Source organism: Salvelinus alpinus, chromosome 3, assembly GCF_045679555.1.
Source record: "Salvelinus alpinus chromosome 3, SLU_Salpinus.1, whole genome shotgun sequence".
NCBI lineage: Eukaryota > Metazoa > Chordata > Actinopteri > Salmoniformes > Salmonidae > Salvelinus > Salvelinus alpinus.
In genome coordinates this window covers 68,777,904-68,799,756 of record NC_092088.1, presented here as the reverse complement: position 1 = coordinate 68,799,756, position 21,853 = coordinate 68,777,904, and the positions used below count along the sequence as shown (strand labels likewise).

Below are 21,853 nucleotides of genomic sequence, written 5' to 3'. Positions count from 1 at the left end.
AAAATGAAAGTTTCTCCAAGTTCAGCCTTGTCACTGTTGACAATGACAGTGATGCTGTCATGGAATGAGCAGAAACTATGTTGGACATTCACACTCACACACACAAACATACATGTTATAGGTGCTTGTTTAGTTTATCTACCACAGTGTGTGTGTGTGTGTGTGTGTGTGTGTGTGTGTGTGTGTGTGTGTGTGTGTGTGTGTGTGTGTGTGTGTGTGTGTGTGTGTGTGTGTGTGTGTGTGTGTGTGTGTGTGTGTGTGTGTGTGAGTGAGTGAGTGAGTGAGTGAGTGAGTGAGTGAGTGAGTGAGTGCGTGTGTTTGCATGTGTGTGTGTCCAAATTAAAGTGTGAGCTATTTTCATCCCACCATCATTATCTTTGTCCTCCAGTGTCCCAGTCCCTTTAATATGGTAATGTTCCTGTAGTCCCTGGCAAGGTAATTGTTTATTGCTTTGAGTTTGACTCTCTGCAGTGTCTCTCTTGTACCCAACTCCTCTCTAATTACGTTTTAATCAGGCAGGCTTTAACTAAATGTTTAGTGCACTGACTTGAACTGTGTTTAGGTGAAGGAATTATAAGGACACATGTTGTTGGTTTATTGTTTGTCTTTTATCTTTAAAAGATACATTAATAGAAATCATAACGGAAAATACAGGGAACTTACAAAACAATATGCTTTTATGTACTACAATTTTATAAGTTGTTTATGAAGATAATAGTTGTAGATTTGACTACATGCACACACACTCGCCAGTCGCACACTCACACGAACAGACGCACAAACACACACACACACACACACACACACACACACACACACACACACACACACACACACACACACACACACACACACACACACACACACACACACACACACACACACACACACACACACACACACACACACACACACACATTCCTCTGTTCCCAGTTTGAGTTCCCAGACATGACTCTCCAAACCACCCCTTAATTTAATTCAGAATGAAATTAAGGAACATTCCAACAGCCTCTCTCTCAGCAGCAATATATAGGCCAAAGCCAAGGGCTGTTATTTGACAGTAAACCCAAAAGGAGCAGCACAGAGAGGGGGCTTAGATTTCACTAATCCCCCCCTTGCCTGGGTGAGACTGCCATCTTTCTCCTCACTCTCTCTCTCTCTCTTGCACCTTGGCCTTTTCACATGACTTCTTTCTCTTGCTAGTTCTGTTTCCATCCCCCCTCTCTTTCTTATCCTCTCTCTTTAACTCGGTTGTTTCTAAGAGAGATACAGCCTGCTGTATTTTTGGCTGAAGTGTTGATCCTGTTTGTGTATCGCCCCAGGCCTCTCCTCCTCTTGTCCTTACCTCTGCTCTACCGCTCCACTTTCCACTCTTCAGGAAAGCTGAGTCCTCTCTGTCCTTATTTTTTGACTGAGAGAGAGGCAGAGAGAGCGAGGGCGGGATTCTGAGGGAGAAGGAGGAGTAAAAGATAGGGGAGAGAAAGAGAGAGGGAGAGAGAGGGGTAAAAGATATGTACTGTATTGGCTGCTGGAGGCAGAGAAGAACAGGAAAAAGGAGTTCAAGCGGGACACAGAGGGAGAGTATATCTAAGAGAGTGAGAGTCAACGTGAGCAATAGAGAGAGAAAATAAATGTTTTTCGTATTGAGTCACTGCATTCTGTACAAGGCCAACGGATTGATGACAGTCAGGGTGTGGTAAAGTCACCCTCATCTCTGCCAAGACACCATACTGCAAAGCACACTACACAGTTTTCTTTCTGGGTCGTTCCACCTCAAAGGATTTTGACACCCACCATCTCAGATTGTTCTGAAAATCATTTCTGTTGTTAGAAAGAGATCGGATAAGAATTGGTGCAACATTATTTTGTTGAAATTAAGCTAATTGATTGCACCCAAATTGTCCATTTTGATATTCAATAAATATAGTACCTAACATCCAATTTGGACCAACCTTTGTTCTAACAATGAGATGTACATGAGCATTCCAAAGAAATGGTCAAAAGCCATGGATACCTCACACCCCACAATCCACCCCAATTACACCCCAACAACGTGCATGTCGTGTCAGTTCTCTGTCTTTAACAAGTTGTATGGAGTTGCGGCTAGGAGTATTGTTTCTTCATCCTATGTAATGTATTCTCAGTGAATTTGGTGATGTTTTTTTCTGTTCAGAGAAATTTGTCATTGAAGTTGTTGCGTTTATGTCCCATCTTACATCCTGATGTTACTGGGTTCTGACCTCTAGATGGTGCTGTTCCTGCTATTAGGTGATCATTTTCGAAGGAATCCCCTCCACACCCACTTTGTTAAAGGGATAGTTCAATCACATTACAAAATTAAATATTGGTTTTCTTTCCCTGTAAGCAGTTTATGGACCAGGTATGACAGCAACCAAATTATGAAAGACAAGTATTGTAATTTTGAATTCCGTAGAGTGTGGAAGAGGTGAAAAAAGTGTTGTTGTCTATCAACAATGACAAGCAACGGGGTCTGACAACTTGGATGGAAATTACTGAGGATAATAGTGGAAGATATTGCCACTCCTATTTGCCATATTTTCAATTTAAGACCTACTAGAAAGTGTGTGCCCGCAGACCTGGAGGGAAGCAAAAGTGATTCTGCTACCTAAGAATAATAAAGCCCCCTTTACTGGCTCAAATAGCTGACCAATCAGCCTGTTACCAACTCTTAGTAAACTTTTGTTTGATCAGATACAATGCTATTTTACAGTAAACAAATTGACAACATACTTTCAGCACACTTATAGGGAAGAACATTACACAAGCACAGCACTTACACAAATTACTGATGATTGGCTGAGAGACATTTATGATTAAAATTTTGTGGGGGCTGTTTGGTTAGTCTTCAGTGTTATGGCTTTACAACCCCTGCTATATTATGGAAAAGAGTTACCTGTCTAACAGAACACAGAGGGTGCTCTTTAATGGAAGCCTCTCCAACATAATCCAGGTAGAATCAGGAATTCCCCAGGGCAGCTGTCTAGGCTCCTTACTTTATTCAATCTTTACTGACATGACACTGGCTTTGAGTAAAGTCTATGTATGCAGATGACTCAACATTATACATGTAAACCACAACAGCGACTGAAATCACTGCAACACTGAACAAAGAGTTGCAGTTAGTTTCAGAGTAGGTGGCAAGGAATAAATAAGTCCTAAATATTTTCTAAAACAAACTAACGTTCTTTAAAAAAACAATTACCTAATAGCAGGAACAGCACCATCTAGAGGTCAGAACCTGGTAATATCAGGTTGTGAGATTGGACATAAACCGAACAACTTCAATGACAAATTTCTCTGAACAGGAAAGAAAAAAAGAGACATCACCACATTCACTGAGAATACATTACATAGGATGAAGAAACAATATTCCAAGACACAGCTACATATTAATTGTCAAACATAGAGAACTGATAGTATATATTCATTGTTGGGGTGGGATTGGAGTTGGGTGTGGGGTGTGGGGTGTCCGTGGATGGCTTTTGGTCCAAATCTGATGAGGTACTGTAATTATTGAAAATTATATGAATCCTATAAATTCAAATAGCCAATTTGGGTGCAATCCACTACCTTATTTCCTCAGAAATCAAATTATATTTCAACAAAATAATGTTTCAGGAATGCTTATCTTATCTAACGATTGCAGAACAATCTGAAATGGTTGGTGTCATGGCTTGATGAAATGACAAGGAACAACCCTTATTCTGTGTCTCTGTAGCACCAATACACACAGTCAGTACAACTGTCTTTCTACTTCTACTATTTTTACTGTTTCTACTATTTTCTACTGCTGAGTTTCTCTGTTTCTCTGCCCACCCGCCAGCACACCTTTACATTGACCCCATACCTCGGTGTGTGCGTGTGTGTGGGGGGGGTGCTGTACCCTCACGTATAGACAGACAGAGGTGATGATCATGAACTGATATCGACACAGCTTAACGATAAGGTCAGCACACACACAACCTATCCCTGTGGGTATTCACTAACCAACACTCTCTCTCTCTATCTTCCTCTCTCTTTCTCTCCTTCTCTCTCTCTCAAGTGTGAAGAAGAGATTAGATGCTGAGTGTGTGATAGAAAGCGAGGAGCATCAGACACCAGTGGACATCATCTTTCCAGACCAAGTTCTTCTGAGATTGTAGATACAACAAGGTAGGACTCATCTTCCTCAGCTTCCAAACCTATAAACACACACACACTCACTCACACACACACACACACTACTACTATCTATCTATCTATCTATCTATCTATCTATCTATCTATCTATCTATCTATCTATCTAGTACCAGTCAAAAGTTTGGACACACCTACTCATTCAAGGGTTTTTCTTTATTTTTACTATTTTCTACATTGTAGAATAATAGTGAAGACATCAAAACTATAAAATAACACATATGGAATCATGTAGTAACCAATTTTTTTAACATATAAAAGTATATTTTAGATTTTAGATTCCTCAAAGTAGCCACCCTATGCCTTGATGACAGCTTTAAACACTCTTGGCATTCTCTCAACCATCTTCATGAGGTAGTCACCTGGAATAAATTTAAATTAACAGGTGTGCCTTTTTAAAAGTTAATTTGTTGAATTTCTTTCCTCCTTATTGCGTTTGAGCCAATCAGTTGTGTTGTGGCAAGGTAGGGGTGGTATACAGAAGATAGCCCTATTTGGTAAAAGAACAAGTCCATATTATGGCAAGAACAGCTAAAATATGCAAAGATAATTATTATTTTTAATTTTTTTATTTCACCTTTATTTAACCAGGTAGGCTAGTTGAGAACAAGTTCTCATTTACAACTGCGACCTGGCCAAGATAAAGCAAAGCAGTGCGACAAAAACAACAACACCGAGTTACAGATGGGATAAACAAATGTACGGTCAATAACACAATGGAAAATCTGTATACAGTGTGTGCAAATTAAGTAAGGAGGTAAGGCAATAAATAGGCCATAGTGGCAAAGTAATTACAATTTAGCAATTAACACTGGAGTGATAGATGTGCAGATGACAGTCCATCATGATTTTAAGACATGTCAATACGGAAAATCTCGAGAACTTTTAAAGTTTCTTCAAGTGCAGTCACCAAAACCATCAAGCACTATGATGAAACAGGACGGGAAGATCTAGCGTTACCTCTGCTGCAGAGGATAAGTTCATTAGAGTTACCAGCCTCAGAAATTGCAGACCAAGTAAATGCTTCACAGAGTTCAGGTAGCAGACACATCTCAACATCAACTGTTCAGAGGCGACTGCATGAATCAGGCCTTCATGGTTGAATTGCTGCAAAGAAACCACTACTAAAGGAAACCAATAAGAAGAATAGACCTGCTTGGGCCAAGAAACATGAACAATGGACATTAGACTGCTGGAAATCTGTCCTTTTTAGTTCCATCTGCCGTGTCTTTGTGAGACGCAGAGTAGAGGAACGGATGATCTCCGTGGGTGTGGTTCTCACCGTAAAGCATGGAGGAGGAGGTGTGATGGTGTGGGGGTGCTTTGCTGGTGACACTGTCAGTGATTTATTTAGAATTCAAAGCACACTTAACCAGCATGGCTACCACAGCATTCTGCAGCGATACGCCATCCCATCTGGTTTGCTCTTAGTGGGACTATCATTTGTTTTTCAACTGGACAATGACCCAACAGACCTCCAGGCTGTGTACAGTCTATTTGACCAAGAAGGAGAGTGATGGAGTAATGCATCAGATGACTTGGCCTCCAGAATCACCTGACCTCAAACCAATTGAGATGGTTTGGAATGAGTTGGACTGCAGTGAAGGAAAAGCTGCCAACAAGTGCTCAGCATATGTGGGAACTCCTTCAAGACTGTTGGAAAAGCATTCCTCATGAAGCTGGTTGAGAGAATGCCAAGAGTCTGCAAAGCTGTCATCAAAGCAAAAGGGTGGCTACTTTGAAGAATATAAAATATATTTTGATTTCTTTATCACTTATTTGGTTACTACATGATTCCATATATTTTATTTCATATTTTTGATATCTTCACTATTATTCTACAATGTAGAAAATAATACAAATAAAAATTTACCCTTGAATGAGTAGGTGTATCCAAGATTTGGCCTGTTACTGTATATATTATCTCATTTACACCTCCTTACACATTACAGGTATTAATGGCTATCCAGACCCAGTTTTCACCTCCCTCAAATGTAATGTTACAGTTTTTCTCAGTCGCTTTGGTGCATTTTTCACATCATCCCTAACATGTGCAGAATAATAAGTGCATTTCTCGGAACAATTTGTACAAACTGCAATATACAATAGATATGTTTCTAAAGCTAGTCAGTCACTAAAAATCCTTAGTACATCTCTCAAAAGTAAATATTCATGCCAATGATCATGTCAGTGTCATCAGAATGATAAGTCATTGAGTCATTGTTCACGAACAAGGTCGTCAAAATGTTTAGGCATGTTGTCAATGTAACTGTGTACTTTGACAGTATTACCTGATGTAAACTTAGGCTACAGTTTGGATGACAGTTACTGTATTGAAAATGCACAAGGCTGCACTTCTATGGCATATATCAATTTCAACAGTACTATTTACATATTACTGTATGTGGGTTATTGATTGAAAGAGACTGGACAACCCAAGGGGCACAAAGGAAAAAAAACAAAATTAGAAAGAAACACAGGAAACCACCCCTAAGGCACAACTTTTCCCACAGCACTGTTGTGCTGTCTCTACACATCCAGACGTTCCTGTCTGTCGGCCCACATATTCTCATCCACATCACACCGGATATTTTCCCTTCCAATGCAACGTGGAAAGAATCTTTTGGAATGCCTTATCCATCCTCTGCAGGCGTCTACTGTGATGTCCTCACATGCTGCATCCATTGCAGCCAGCAGGGTCATCTGTGTGTGTGGCTGACGATCGTACACCTTCCACCTCCATGCTGAAAAGAACTCCTCAATTGGGTTAAGGAATGGTGAATAAGGTGGGAGGAATTCTACGAGCATCCTCGGGTGGGTCACAAACCATTGCCTTATGATGTTTGATCGATGGGAAACTCACATTATCACAAATGACCACATATTTTGGCAAATCCTCTCTAAACAGACCCCTCTCATCATCAGGGATGAGAGCCCTGTAGAGAGTCTCTAAAACGTTGAGTAGATGCTGGGTGTTGTATGGCCCTATAAGGGGGATATGGGTTAGGACACCATGCTCCGAAATAGCAGCACACATGCTGATATTTCCTCCCCCGTTGGCCTGGCAAATCAACAGTAGCTCTGTGACCGATGATATTCCGACCCCGCCTTCTGCATTTGGTCAGGTTGAAGCCAGCCTCATCCACGTATACAAAGTTGTGAGAGGGTTCACTTGATTCCAACTCCATTATACGCTATATCCCAGAACACAGTTGAATTTGTTTTGGTAAGGAAGAGTGACATAAAATGTACATATATTGCATGTTCCTTCCACAGCAATGGAAATGTGTGCAGTTTATGCTTACTGTACTATGTATCACTATAAAATGTTGCTGTAAAGTAGTTACATAGATATATGTTTTACCTGTACATACTGGTACCGTAGCTCCTTAACTCTGTCCTCATTCCTTTGGAATGGTACACGGTACAGCTGTTTCATACTCATCTGGTTTCTATGCAGCACCCTGTCGATGGTTGAGATGCTAACCGTATGGATGTTTTCAAAGACATCGTTGTCTTCTATAATGGTCCTTTGTATTTCCCTGAGTCTCATGGCATTGTTTGCTCGGACCATGGTGCAAATAGCCTCCTCCTGTTGAGGTGTGAAAAGGCGTCCTCTGCCACCGGTTTGAGGTAATCTTGCAGTCCTATGTGGGGAAAAATGCAGTGATGCATCGCACACTTTCACATAGACAAAAACTATGCGAACACACATTTTACTGTAAAACATACAGGTGGGTGCATGTAAGGTGCAGTATGTATCTGTATAGAGTATATTTCTGTATGCTGTGAAATACAAGTGGACTACTGTAATATGAAGCATTGTAGGAAGTATACAGTATACTGCTTATATACAGTAACAGTGCATTGGTGGACATACCTGTTCTCTCTTCGAAACGTTTGAATTATTGAGGACACGGTTGATCTCCCAATATTCGGCTGCACCCTTCGACCCGCCTCAGCCATTGTAAGGCCATGATTGACAACATGGTCTACAATAGTGGCCCTTATGTCATCAGATATGCGCCTATGTCCTCTTCTGCCTCTTCCTCTGTTTTGCCTTCCACCACGCATCCTTGCTCCTCTTCTTCCTCCTCTTGGCTGTTGACCCTGTTCGTTTCCTGGTCCATCCATTATTGGAAAATTGCAACTCTGTGTTGTGGTCTGTCTATATATGCTTGCCAATTGATTCTTCATGAGATGCACCTTTGAGCAATTTAGACAACTGGTTGATTGTTGGTTGAACTAACACTTTACATTCCTTCATGAGTGAGGGTCAATTTCACCTGCACGATTCATCAATTCACGTTTTTGTACAAAAGGTCTAATAGAAATGTGTAAAACTATGCTTGACAGTTTATGACAAATAGTTCAACAATTTTGCATGTAATGGCTTATGCAAGGAACTAATGCCTAGATGTTTTGAGGGGTAAGACTATTCAACAGAGAACCATCTACTATATTTTGATCAACATGACATGAGCAATTGATAATGTGGAAAAAAGCTGACACTTGTACATTATCAATTGCAATTTGTTCAAAGGAATAAGAAATTGCTTTAATGATGTGCACAAGTGACTAGATGATTTGGAATTTGTACAAGTAGTATCAAGAATTGCACTTTTGATCTAAGAAATGCACCAAAGCGACTGAGAAAAACTGTAACACTGACACTGACTACCTATCCTATGAATGACAACTTGCAGTTGTATGCATTACAACTAACAATTTCTATCGACAAGGTGTTTTTAGTACACAATCCTCACTCTGACTCTGCCTTTCAGACTTTCAGTTTCAAACTGACTGTTAAAAAGTGAACTATGAGCTCTGTGAATATTCTCTGTAGAGAGCCATATGACAGGTTTTTAATAGCTAGTGCATGTATGGAGTGAATAGTAGATATATTTGTAATAATTTCTGGCTGTATGGAGTGAATAGTTTATATGTTTGTAATATTTTGTGGATTTATGGAGTGAATAGTTCATATGTTTGTAATAGTTTGTGAGTGTGTGGAATGAATAGTTTATATATTTTTTATAGTTTGTGGGTGCATGGAGTGAAGAGTTGATATATTTGTAATAGTTTGTGGATGCATGGAGTGAATAGTTTAATAGTTTATTGAATCTCATTACCATTATCTCCATACATGGGAGACCAGAGGCTATTAATGTGGCTTGGGGGAAGAAATCCATATAAATGTAATTAATACACAGGCGTTCCCATACAATTACTACACCAGAGCCAGAGAAACTGGCTGCCGGGGGCAGCAGGGTTCCGTGGGACTGTTTAGGCCTGGATGTGTGTGTGTGTGATGGATTTGGATTGCAAAATCTTGCAGAAATATGCATGCCAAAGCTTTGGGGAGCTTCTTGGAAGAATTTAAATATCGCACCCTCCCACCCTCTCTCCCTCCCTCTCACCTCCCCCTCCTCTCCTCCATCCACCCTTTCTCCCAAAGCAGTTAAGAAAATGGACTGCATTGGTTACAATTGAGTTTTTTTATCTTTTTTACCTCCCAAAAGCGCTAGAATCTAGCATTCACATTGAGGACTCTAGCTGGATATAGCCTGATGCTAGAAGGGAGCTACAGTAGCTAGTGTGGTTAGCTCAGGTCACCAGGGGAGTGATGGAGCTCCAGAGCTTGATGGGGGTCTGAAAGGATTAGTACACAGGCCAGGTGTTGCTTTGTGTGGGTAGAGCATGTAACAGAGAGGCCCTCAGATCCAGGCCATAGGCATACTCAGGGAGACAGAGAGGGATAAACAGTTAGATAGATACTGCAGGGGTCCCTTAACAGGGACACATGATTAATAAAACACATTTTTGAATTGAGTTGCACACACACACTGACCCACACATACACACTCTATTCCCAGTTTGAGGACCAGAGAAAAAACAAGAAAAACTCCCAAAGGCAGGACTGTATAAGGAAGGATGAAGAGAGAGAGAGAGAGAAAGAGAGAGAGAGAGAGAGAGAGAGAGAGAGAGAGAGAGAGAGAGATTACAAACAGCGAATTCGTTGGCTGAGAATGTACTAGGTTAAACCTCTACAGGATCAGTGGGTCCCCCGCGGATGGTTGAGCTAACATAGGCTAATGTGATTAGCATGTGGTTGTAAGTAACAAGACATTTTCTGATATTGGCAGAGAGCTTAAATTCTTGTTAATCTAACTGCATTGTTCAATTTACAGTAGCTATTAGAGTGAAATAATACCCTGCTATTGTTTGAGGAGAGTGCACAGTTATGAACTTGAAAATGTATTAATAAACCAATTAGGCACATTTGGGCAGTCATGATACAACATTTTGAACAGAAATGCAATGGTTCATTGGATCAGTCAAACACGTAGCACATACACTGCTGCCATCTAGTGGCCAAAATCAAAATTGCACCTTGGCTGGCATAATACATTATGGCCTTTCTCTTGCATTTCAAAGATGATGGTACAAAAAAAACTAAAAAACATGTTTTCTTCTTTGTATTATCTTTTACCAGATCCAATGTGTTATATTCTCTTACATTAATTTCACATTTCCACGAACTTCAAAGTGTTTCCTTTCAAATGGTATCAAGAATATGCATATCTTTGATTCAGGTCCTGAGCTACAGGGCATTATATATGGGTATGTCATTGTAAGCGGAAATTGAAAAAAAGTGGCGGATCCTTGACGACTAGTCGTAGTCAAAAAATGTAATGTGAAACTTGACTGAAAAACTTGTACTCATCAAACACTCTCCAACACACAAGACAGCAGTATAGAATATAACTAGAGGTTATACATTTTTATTCCAGTGGATTCTCCTATCACTGCACTGCAATCTACTGTGGTGCATCCTAGTTTGCATCCAAAATTGTGCCCTATTCCCTACATAGTGCACTTCCTGGTCAAAAGTGTTACACTGTATAGGGAATAGGGTGCCATTTTGGACAGAACCCAAGTCATCTTATCAATATTGGTGGCTTTTAGTCTGCTTTTCCAATGAGATTCCCTGTGCGTTTTATGATGTATTTTATATGATATAGTGGATTGTTCTCTGTGTGCTCTCTCAGGGAGTACCATGCCTCTCTCATGTCTGATAACTGCTGTTGATCAATAGCAATATAGCATCGGTGTGTGTGTGTGTGTTTGTGTGTGTGTGTGTTGATAGCGAGCGGTGGGGAGGGGGGGGACACAACACAGTGAGTGTAGTACTTCTCCACACGAAGCAGATTGAATTTCAGTGTGAAATGGCCCTCGCCACCACCTACCCATAATCCTTCACACCTTTTATTATCTTTTCTATTATGTCCTCCATCTCAGTTTTACACTTCATCATAGCTCCCTCTGTCCTACCTATACTACCCCCTCGTACAGACACATACACAAGCGTACTCACAAACACACACACACCCATACACGCACATGCACGCACACACACACATATTGCTCCCCTGTTCCCCCCTCCACCATCTCCCCTTTATATGGAGGACAGTAGTATTTCAAAGCGTAAACATGTCCTCCCCTGTGTGTCATGTCCTGGCCAACGGTGGCCTGGTGGTGGTATTTTTGCGCGTGTGTGTCTGCATGTGTGCTTGCATGTGTGCGTGTGTGTGTGTGTGTGCGTGCGTGCATGCGTGTGCATGAGGTAAGAAGCAACACCAATGAGAAAAGAAAAAAGAAGACAATTTAAGTGTCTGTGTGGGACAAATCAGAGTCTATATCCCAAATGGCACCCTATTCCCTACATTTCCTCTGGGCAATGGTCAAAAGTAGTGCACTATATAGGGAATAGGATGCCATTTGGGACACAATTCCGTGTCTGCCCTCTGTCAGGCAGCCATCTTATATGGGCTCCTCAGAGGCAGGCCAATCCAATGGCCGATTGATTTTAATTGCTGGGTGTTAGATTGAAAGTGACTAAAGAGGGGAGAAAATAACAATCAATCTGCAAATGGAGCAAGGAAAGGAGAAGTGGTGAAACTCTTGACTGTTAATGTAGTAACTTGAATCAATGAATGGTAAACGATTTGTGTTTGCGTGTCGGAGAGCGCATGCTTTAGTCTGTTTGTTTGCAGGATAATCTATGTGTGTGTGGGGGGGCATGGTGTGTGTGTGTGATTTAAGGAGGCAGGGTATGAGGTGCGTATTCTTTGAACACGCTAGCCAAATGACGACACACAACTGGCACTCTGTCATCGGGTTGTGACTCAGAATGGGTGTGTGTGTGTGTGTGTCTGACTTTTGCGTAATGTCGCATTCACGTACTTGTCTGAAATCTGAAATGTCCGACTTGCTAACTTGTTGAATGCGGCAAGTGTACAACTACAACTAGTTAGCAAGTCGGACATTTCTGAGTTTCCGATCAGATTAATGAGGCATAAGATGTGCACTGTAAAAAAATATCCTGTAATTTTTACAGTAAATTACTGGCAGCACAGTAGCCAGGAGATTACTGTACATTTACAGTTAAATAAGGCCTCACAGAAACCAGTATTTTTACTGTAGATTTGCAGGACTTTTACTGAAAACACAAATTTACAGTATAATACTGTAACACCTTTCAACAGCAACATGCTGTATTTCTAGAATTTACAGTGCATTACTGGAAGAACAGTGGTTAGTACACAGTTGCAGATTGACATTGTGGGCAGCATTTATATTGCATGTATTTGATATACATATTTCAATAGTTTCAAGTATTTCAGGTATTTGGTAGTTTGCACTTCACTGGCCTGACATACAATTCATTTATTTTGAAACAGTTTAATTAGAATACATGCATTTTGTATTTTTGTATGTATATACACTACCGTTCAAAAGTTTGTGGTCACTTAGAAATGTCCTTGTTTTTGAAAGAAAAGCTATTTATTTTTTTTTATTTTTTTTTAAATAAATTTTATCCCCTTTTCTCCCCAATTTTCGTGGTATCCAATCGCTAGTAATTACTATCTTGTCTCATCGCTACAACTCCCGTACGGGCTCGGGAGAGACGAAGGTCGAAAGTCATGCGTCCTCCGAAGCACAACCCAACCTAGCCGCACTGCTTCTTAACACAGCGCGCCTCCAACCCGGAAGCCAGCCGCACCAATGTGTCGGAGGAAACACCGTGCACCCGCCCCCCTCGGTTAGCGCGCACTGCGCCCGGCCCGCCACAGGAGTCGCTGGAGCGCGATGAGACAAGGATATCCCTACCGGCCAAACCCTCCCTAACCCGGACGACGCTAAGCCAATTGTGCATCGCCCCACGGACCTCCCGGTCGCGGCCGGCTGCGACAGAGCCTGGGCGCGAACCCAGACTCTGGTGGCGCAGCATAGCACTGCGATGCAGTGCTCTAGACCACTGCGCCACCCGGGAGGCCCAAAAGCAATTTTTTTTGTCCATTTAAATTGAATTAATCAGAAATACTGTGCAGGCATTGTTGATGTTGTAAATGACTATTGTAGCTGGAAACGGCAGATTTTTTATGGAATATCTACATAGGTGTACAGAGGCCCATTGTCAGCAATCATCACTCCTGTGTTCCATTGGCACATTGTGTTAGATAATCCAAGTTTATTACTTTAAAAGGCTAATTGATGAAGAGGCAACTCTGGGATGCTGGTCTTCTAGGCAGAGTTGCAAAGAAAAAGCCATATCTCAGACTGGCCAATAAAAGGAAAATTATTAAGATGGGCAAAAGAACAAACACTGAACTCTACCTAGAATGCCAGCATCCCGGAGTCACCTCTTCACTGTTGACGTTGAGACTGGTGTTTCGCGGGTACTATTTCATGAAGCTGCCAGTTGAGGACTTGTGAAGCATCTGTTTCTCAAACGAGAAACTCTAATGTACTTGTCCTCTTGCTCAGTTGTGCACCGGGGCCTCCCACTCCTCTTTCTATTCTGGTTAGAGACAGTTTGCGCTGTTCTGTGAGGGGAGTAGTACACAACGTTGTACGAGATCTTCAGTTTCTTGGTTATTTCTCGCATGGAATAGACTTCATTTCTCAGAACAAGAATAGACTGCCAAGTTTCAGAAGAAATTAATTTGTTTCTGGCAATTTTGAGCCTGTAATCGAACCCACAAATGCTGATGCTCCAGATACTCAACTAGTCTAAAGAAGGCCAGTTTTATTGCTTCTTCAATCAGAACAACAGTTTTCAGTTGTGCTAACATAATTGCAAAAGGGTTTCCTAATGATCAATTAGCCTTTTAAATGATAAACTTGGATTAGCTTACACAACGTGCCATTGGAACACGGGTGTGATGGTTGCTGATAATGGGCCTCTGTACGCCTATTTAGATATTCCATAACAAAATCAGCCGTTTCCAGCTACAATAGTCATTTACAACATTAACAATGTCTACACCGTATTCCTGATCAATTTGATGTTATTTTAATGGACAAAAAAATTTGCTTTTCTTTCAAAAACAAGGAAATGTCTAAGTGACCCAAAATGTTTGAACAGTAGTGTATTTATGTAAAACAAATACCAAGTAGCTCGCTTAACTACAACAACATTCTCAATAACGATAACATCATATTTTTACTTGCTATGAATGTGATATATTCTTGTTAATCTACCTTAGTTTAATGCACTGACTGTAAATTATTCTGGATAAGAGTGTCTGCTAAATGATCAAAATGTAAAATGTAAATGTAAAAAATTAACACTTGCAAAGCACACTGCTAGATTCAATCAGATCTGCTCTTGTAGCCAACTGCATAGCGGTTGATTTGGCGGTGTCGGAGGTGGAACTGCGTTAGAGCTGTCAAATCCATAAACGGCTCCTGGCTTAATATCTAAAGGGGACATTGCAATTGGCTGCACAGAGCATTGCAGTTTTTTCTGATCGCTTAGGCACTATCTTTGAAACTATAGGCTATTTTTGCAAAACTCTACACACTAACCACAAAACCTTACACCAACCCACAAAACATTATAGAGCTCTTGCAAAAGCAAACAATTCTTGCAAAACTCTTCAAACTATTTAGAAAAATTGTGTTTTTGCGTCAATATAGTACACACAAACCATCATTTGAATAAGCACACGAAGCACCAACGACGCACTGATAGTATAAATTAAAAACACTTTTGCTTTTTCTGTGTGCAGGGCATAGCAGTTTGCAATAAAGTTTTGTCATACATGTAGTAAACACACATACACACAGGTATCCAAATGTGTAAAGTATGGATGTGTATTCCGAACATAACACACTATCAATACAAATAAGGGGGAAACGGGTTTTTTTCTCTCAAAATGTTCTAACACTCCTCAAACAACAACAGCGCAGTAGAAGAAAACAAAAACATTTGTGCTAGAAAAAAATAACAGAATTTTTGGGGCTACATCTCGCCTTCTTTGTTGGAATGGCCATAAGACTTCATCCACATCACATACGATGTTGTCTTGAGCTAGGCAGCGTGGAAAGTATGGCCTGGAGTGCCGTATCCAGGCCTGGCATGACCCCTGATCGACGTCTCCACAAGCCTCCTCCATTGCCTGTAGAAGGGGTATGCGTTGGTGGGGCTGGCGATCATACACCATCCAACGCCATGCAGAGAAGAATTCCTCAATAGGATTCAAGAACAGAGAGTATGGGGGGAGATTGAGTGTGATGAAAAGTGGGTGACCTGTGAACCAATTGCGGACCACAGCAGCCCGGTGGAAACTAACATTGTCCCAGATGATAATGTACCTGGGCTGCTCTGGCCCCTGGTCATTAGGGATTAGTCTGTTGTGGAGGGTGTCCAGAAATGTGATAATGTGTGCAGTGTTGTATGGGCCTAGGATTACATGATGGTGAAGGACGCCGTTTTGACTATAGCCGCACACATTGTTATGTTGCCACCACGTTGTCCCGGGACGTTGATGATGGCTCCTTGTTTTTGCAAGGTTGAAACCTGCCTTGTCCACATATATTATCTCATGATGCACTGCATCTGCTTCTAGCTCCATGAGTCTCTGAAAGAGACAAGACAAAACAATGTAGCACAGTACGAAAAGACAGGGATCAGTCAATATGATGAGGCACCATACACTTCCAGATCCAGTACCAATGATAGGATAGTATAGCATACCTGCACGTATTCATATCTCAGTTGTTTTACACAGTCTGAGTTTCTTTCGAAAGGGACTCCATACAGTTTTTTCATCCTAATTCTATTGCGTTTCAGTAGACGAGACAGTGCAGACAGACTCACTTTGTTGACGATTTGCAATATGGTGTTATTTAAAAATATATATATATTTACCCTTCATTTAAACAGATGGGCTAGTTGAGAACAAGTTCTCATTTACAACTGCGACCTGGCCAAGATAAAGCAAAGCAGTGCGACAAAAACAACAACACAGAGTTAAACATGGGATAAACAAACATACAGTCAATAACACAATAGAAACATCTGTATGCAGTGTGAGCAGATTAAGTAAGGAGGTAAGGCAATAAATAGGCCAATAGTGGCTAAGTAATTACAATTTAGCAATTTACACTGGAGTGATAGATGTGCAGATGAGAATATGCAAGTAGAAATTATGGTGTCCGAAAGAGCAGAAAAACAAAAACAAATATGGGGATGAGGTAGGTAGTTGGTTGGATGGGCTATTTACAGATGGGCTGTGTACAGCTGCAGCGATCGGTAAGCTGCTCTGACAGCTGACACTTAAAGTTAGTGAGGGAGATATAAGTCTCCAACTTCAGTGATTTTTGCAATTCGTTCCAGTCATTGGCAGCAGAGAACTGGAAGGAAAGGCGGCAAAATTAGATGTTGGCTTTGGGGATGACCAGAGAAATATACCTGCTGGAGCGCGTTCTACGGGTGGGTGTTGCTATGGTAACCTGTGAGCTGAGATAAGGTGGAGCTTTACCTAGCGAAGACTTATAGATGACCTGGAGCCAGTAGGTTTTGCAACGAATATGTAGTGAGGACCAGCCAACGAGAGCATACAGGTCGCAGTGGTGGGTAGTATATGGGGCTTTGGTTACAAAACGGATGGCACTGTGATAGACTGCATCCAATTTGCTGAGTAGAGTGTCGGAGGCTATTTTGTAAATGACATGGCCGAAGTCAAGGATCGGTAGGATAATCAGTTTTACGAGGGTATGTTTGGCAGCATGAGTGAAGGATGCTTTGTTGCGAAATAGGAAGCCGGTTCTAGATTTAACTTTGGATTGGAGATGCTTAATGTGAGTCTAGAAGGAGAGTTTACAGTCTAGCCAGACACCTATGTATTTATAGTTGTCAACATATTCTAAGTCAGAACTGTCCAGAGCAGTGATGCTAGTCGGTCGGGCGGGTGCGGGCAGCAATCGGTTGAAGAGCATGCATTTCATTTTACTAGCATTTAAGAGCAATTGGAGGCCACGGAAGGAGTGTTGTATGGCATTGAAGCTCGTTTGGAGGTTTGATTACACAGTGTCCAAAGAAGGGCCAGATGTATACAGAATGGTGTCGTCTGCGTAGAGGTGGATCAGAGCATCACCCACAGCAAAAGCGACATAATTGATATATACAGAGAAAAGAGTCAGCCCAAGAATTGAACCCTGTGGCACCCCCATAGAGACTGCCAGAGGTCCGGACAACAGGCCCTCCGATTTGACACACTGAACTCTATCTGAGAAGTAGTTAGTGAACCAGGCGAGGCAGTCATTAGAGAAACCAAGCCTTGTCCAGGTCGATGAAGACGGCTGCACAGTACCTTCTTTTGTCTATGGTGGTTATGATATCGTTTAGGACCTTGAGCGTGACTGAGGTGCACCCATGACCAGCTCTGAAACCAGATTGCATAGCGGAGAAGGTACGGTGGGATTCAAAATGGTCGGTGATCTGTTTGTTCACTTGGCTTTCGAAGCCTTTAGAAAGGCAGGTCAGGATGGATGTAGGTCTGTAACAGTTTGGGTCTGGAGTGTCTCCCCCTTTGAAGAGGGGGATGACCGCGGCCGCTTTCCAATCTTTAGGATTCTCAGACGATACGAAAGAGAGTAGTAATAAGGGTTGCAACAATGGCGGCAGGTAATTTTAGGAACAGAGGGTCCGGAATGTCTAGCCCAGCTGATTTGTAGGGATCCAGATTTTGCAGCTCTTTCAGAACATCAGCTGTCTGGATTTGGGTGAAGGAGAAGCGGGGGGGGGGTAGTTCTGTAAAAATATTTGAATGGTTTTAGTGATAGATCCTTCTCATTTTGAAAGTACAGTACATATTACTGTACCAGTAAGACTATAGCACTTACAGTTACTTACCGGTTCTCATTTCTAAATATCCGGATGATACCTGCAACAGTATAGCAGCTCCGATCCAGTCGCTCTGATTTCATCAGCTATTGTGTTCCTGACTCCCCTTCCTCTTCCCCGTCCTCTCCTTCTCCCCCGTCCTACTTCACCTCTTCCTTCTCCTCCTCCTCCTCTTACTTCTTTACCTCCTCGTCCTCGTCATCTTCCTCCTCCTTGTCCTCCTCTAGTTCTCACCCCTCTTGCTCTCTGTCCAATAATGGCCTCCATTGTTGTCCAAACCAAATGTTTACCTGTGACCTATTTATAGTGCTCAAGCTCTGATTTGTAAGTGAACTCATTATCTAATATTTTTTTTGACATGTGTCAATGTGGAAAGGCAATTGACGAAATAGTGAAGCAATGTAGAGACCAATGTTAACAGTTTTGCTAGAGGTGTGTTATTAACTTGTTTGCAAACTGAGTGTAAAGCAGTGAGTTGTGTTTACAGTTTTGCAAAAAGTGTGTTATAAAATGTCAAACTGAGTGTAAAGCAGAGAACGTGCTAATGGTTTCAGAAACATTGATCAAGACTCACTGTTAGTGTTTATGCATTCAGAAAAAACGGTAAGATTAATCCAATGCAGCCTTGTTTACAAATTGGAACGCCGGAATGTGATATGTAATTTACACCTGGATAAGGCTGATAGAACTCCTCATAATTTTCTTTCATGATTTTCAATTTGAGTGTCATTATTTCTACATAGTCTACTCGTTCTGAAATTGTAACACGGTTAGGATGGGTGTGGCTTAGTGAGAATGACCATAGGAGCATTTTCCACATGTGAACTCATGGTTTTTCCATAAGGGGTAAGATAGGAGAGAGACAAAGTGAGTGAAGGAGGGAATTGTGGTAGGAAAAGGTAGCTTAGAGAGAGATCAGTATTAGAACGAGCTACAGCAGGGGACTCTGGGTCTTGAAGTGTTTCTCTGTTAAAATCTCATCACTAGAGACTCAGCTCTAACGTATGTCTTATGCAGTGCGTTCAGAAACTATTCACACCCCTTGATTTTGTTGTTGCTGGCCTACATACAATACCCCATAATGCTAAAGTGGAATTATGTTTATTTTTTATTTGACAAATTAATACAAAATTAAAAGCTGAAATGTCTTGAGTTAGTAAGTAATCAACCTCTTTGTTATGGCAAACCTAAATATATTCAGGAGTAAAAATGTGTCACATAATAAGTTGCATGGATTCACTATGTGTGCAATTATTAGTGCTCAACATGATTTTTGAATGACTACCTCACACATACAATTATCTGTAAGGTCCCTGAGTCAAGCAGTGAAATTAAAACACAGATTCAACCACAAAGACCAGGGAGGATTTCCAATGCCTCACAAAGAAAGGCACCTATTGATACATGAGTAAAACAAAACAAAAAAGCAGACATTGAATAACCCTTTGGGCATGGTGAAGTTATTAATTACACTTTGGATGGTGTATCAATACACCCAGTCACCACACAGATACAGGCGTTCTTCCTAACTCAGTTGCCGTAGATGAAGGAAAGCGCTCAGGGATTTTACCATGAGGCCAATGGTGACTTTAAAACTGTTACAACGTTTAATGGCTGTGATAGGAGAAAACAACTGAGAATGGATCAACAACATTGTAGTTACTCCACAATACTAACCTAATTGACAGAGTGAAAAGAAGGATTATTGTACAGCATACAAATATTCTAAAACATGCGTCCTGTTTGCATCAAGGCATTATAGTAACACTGCAGACATTTGTCAAAGCAATTCACTTTTGGTCCTGAATACAAAGTGTTATGTTTGGGGCAAATCCAGTACAAAACTTTACAGAGTACCACTCTCCGTATATTCAAGCATAGTGGTGGCTGCATCATGTTAGGGGTATGTTAGGTTGCAATGGTTAAGGACTGGGGAGTTTTTCATGATAAAATAGAAACTGAATGGAGCTAAGCACAGGCCCAAAATTCCTACAGGAAGACATGGTTCAGTCTGCTTTCCACCAGACACTGGGTAATGAATTCACCTTTCAGCGGGAAAAGAACCAAAAACACAAGGCCAGATCTACACTAGTTACTTACCAAGAAGGCAGTGAATATTTCTGAGTGGCCGAGTTGAAGTTTTGACTTAAATCTACTTGAAAACCTATGGCAAGACCTGAAAATGGTTGTCTAGCAATGATCAACAATCAATTTGACAGACCTTGAAGAATTTTGAAAATAAATAATGGGCAAATGTTGCAGAATCTAGATGTGGATACCTCTTATAGACTTACCCAGAAAGAGTCACAGCTGTAATCGCTGCCAAAGGTGTTTCTACAAAGTATTGACTCAGGGGTGTGAATACTTATTTAGATGAGATATTTCTGTATTTAAATTCCAATAAATGTGCTACAATTTCAAAAAACATGTTTTCACTTTATCATTATGGGTTATTGTGTGTACATAGGTGAAAAAAAAGTATATTTAAACCAGTTTGAATTTAGGCTTTAACACACCAAAATTTGGAATAAGACAAAGGGTATGAATACTTTCTGAAGGCACTGTAAGTACTACAGAGACAGATAGAATTAATACAGAGATATAGTTTGTATTTGTTTGTATTATGGATCCCCATTAGCTGCTGCTTCTACTACCACATATCTACAACACAAAATCCATGTATACGTGTGTATATAGTGCATATGCTATCATGTGTGTGTGTATGCGTGTATGTGTGGCTGTGTGTATGTCTCTTCACAGTCCCCCCTGTTCCATAAGGTGTATTTTAATCCGTTTTTAAAAAATCTGATTTTACTGCTTGTATGAGTTACTTGATGTGAAATAGATGTCGTCATGGCTCTATGTAGTACTGTGTACCTCCCATAGTCTGTTCTGGACTTGGGGACTGTGAAGAGACCTGGTGGCATGTTTTGTGGGCTATGCATGGGTGTCTGAGCTGTCTGCTAGCAGTTTAAACATACAGCTCGGTGCATTCAACATGTCAATACTTCTCACAAATGCAAGTAGTGATGAAGTCACTACTTTATTTTTATGAATGTGTGCTCTCTGTACGTTTTATGGCCAGCTCTGCCCTGTTCTGGGCCTACTGTAATTGTCCTCAGTCCCTCTTTGTGGCACCTCACCAAACGACTGGACAGTAGTCCAGATTTGACAAAACTAGAGCTTGTAGGACCTGCCTTGTTCATAGCGATGTTAAGAAAGTAGATTAGCGCTTTATTATGGACAGACTCTCCATTTTAGCTACTGTTGTGTTAATATGTTTTGACCATGATAGATTACAATCCAGGGTTACTCCAAGCAGTTTAGTCTTCTCAACTTGCTCAATTTCCACATTATTCATTGCAAGATATAGCTGAGGTTTACGGTTTAGTGAATGATTTGTACCAAATGCAATGCTTTCAGTTAACTTATTTATTTCTTGTCACCCATTCTGAAACT

General features: G+C 41.0%; 1 protein-coding gene across 9 annotated transcripts in view; it reads left to right on the top strand.

Annotated features, from left to right (window-relative positions):
* Positions 1-21,853, top strand: part of LOC139571203 (RNA binding protein fox-1 homolog 3-like) — a 761,620-nt gene that overhangs the window by 125,305 nt on the left and 614,462 nt on the right. For all 9 annotated transcript variants that reach the window (XR_011674253.1, XM_071393837.1, XM_071393834.1 and 6 more), the window contains exon 2: positions 4,064-4,173. The gene's annotated coding sequence lies outside the window, so the exon portion shown is untranslated. The remainder of the gene's footprint in view (positions 1-4,063; positions 4,174-21,853) is intronic.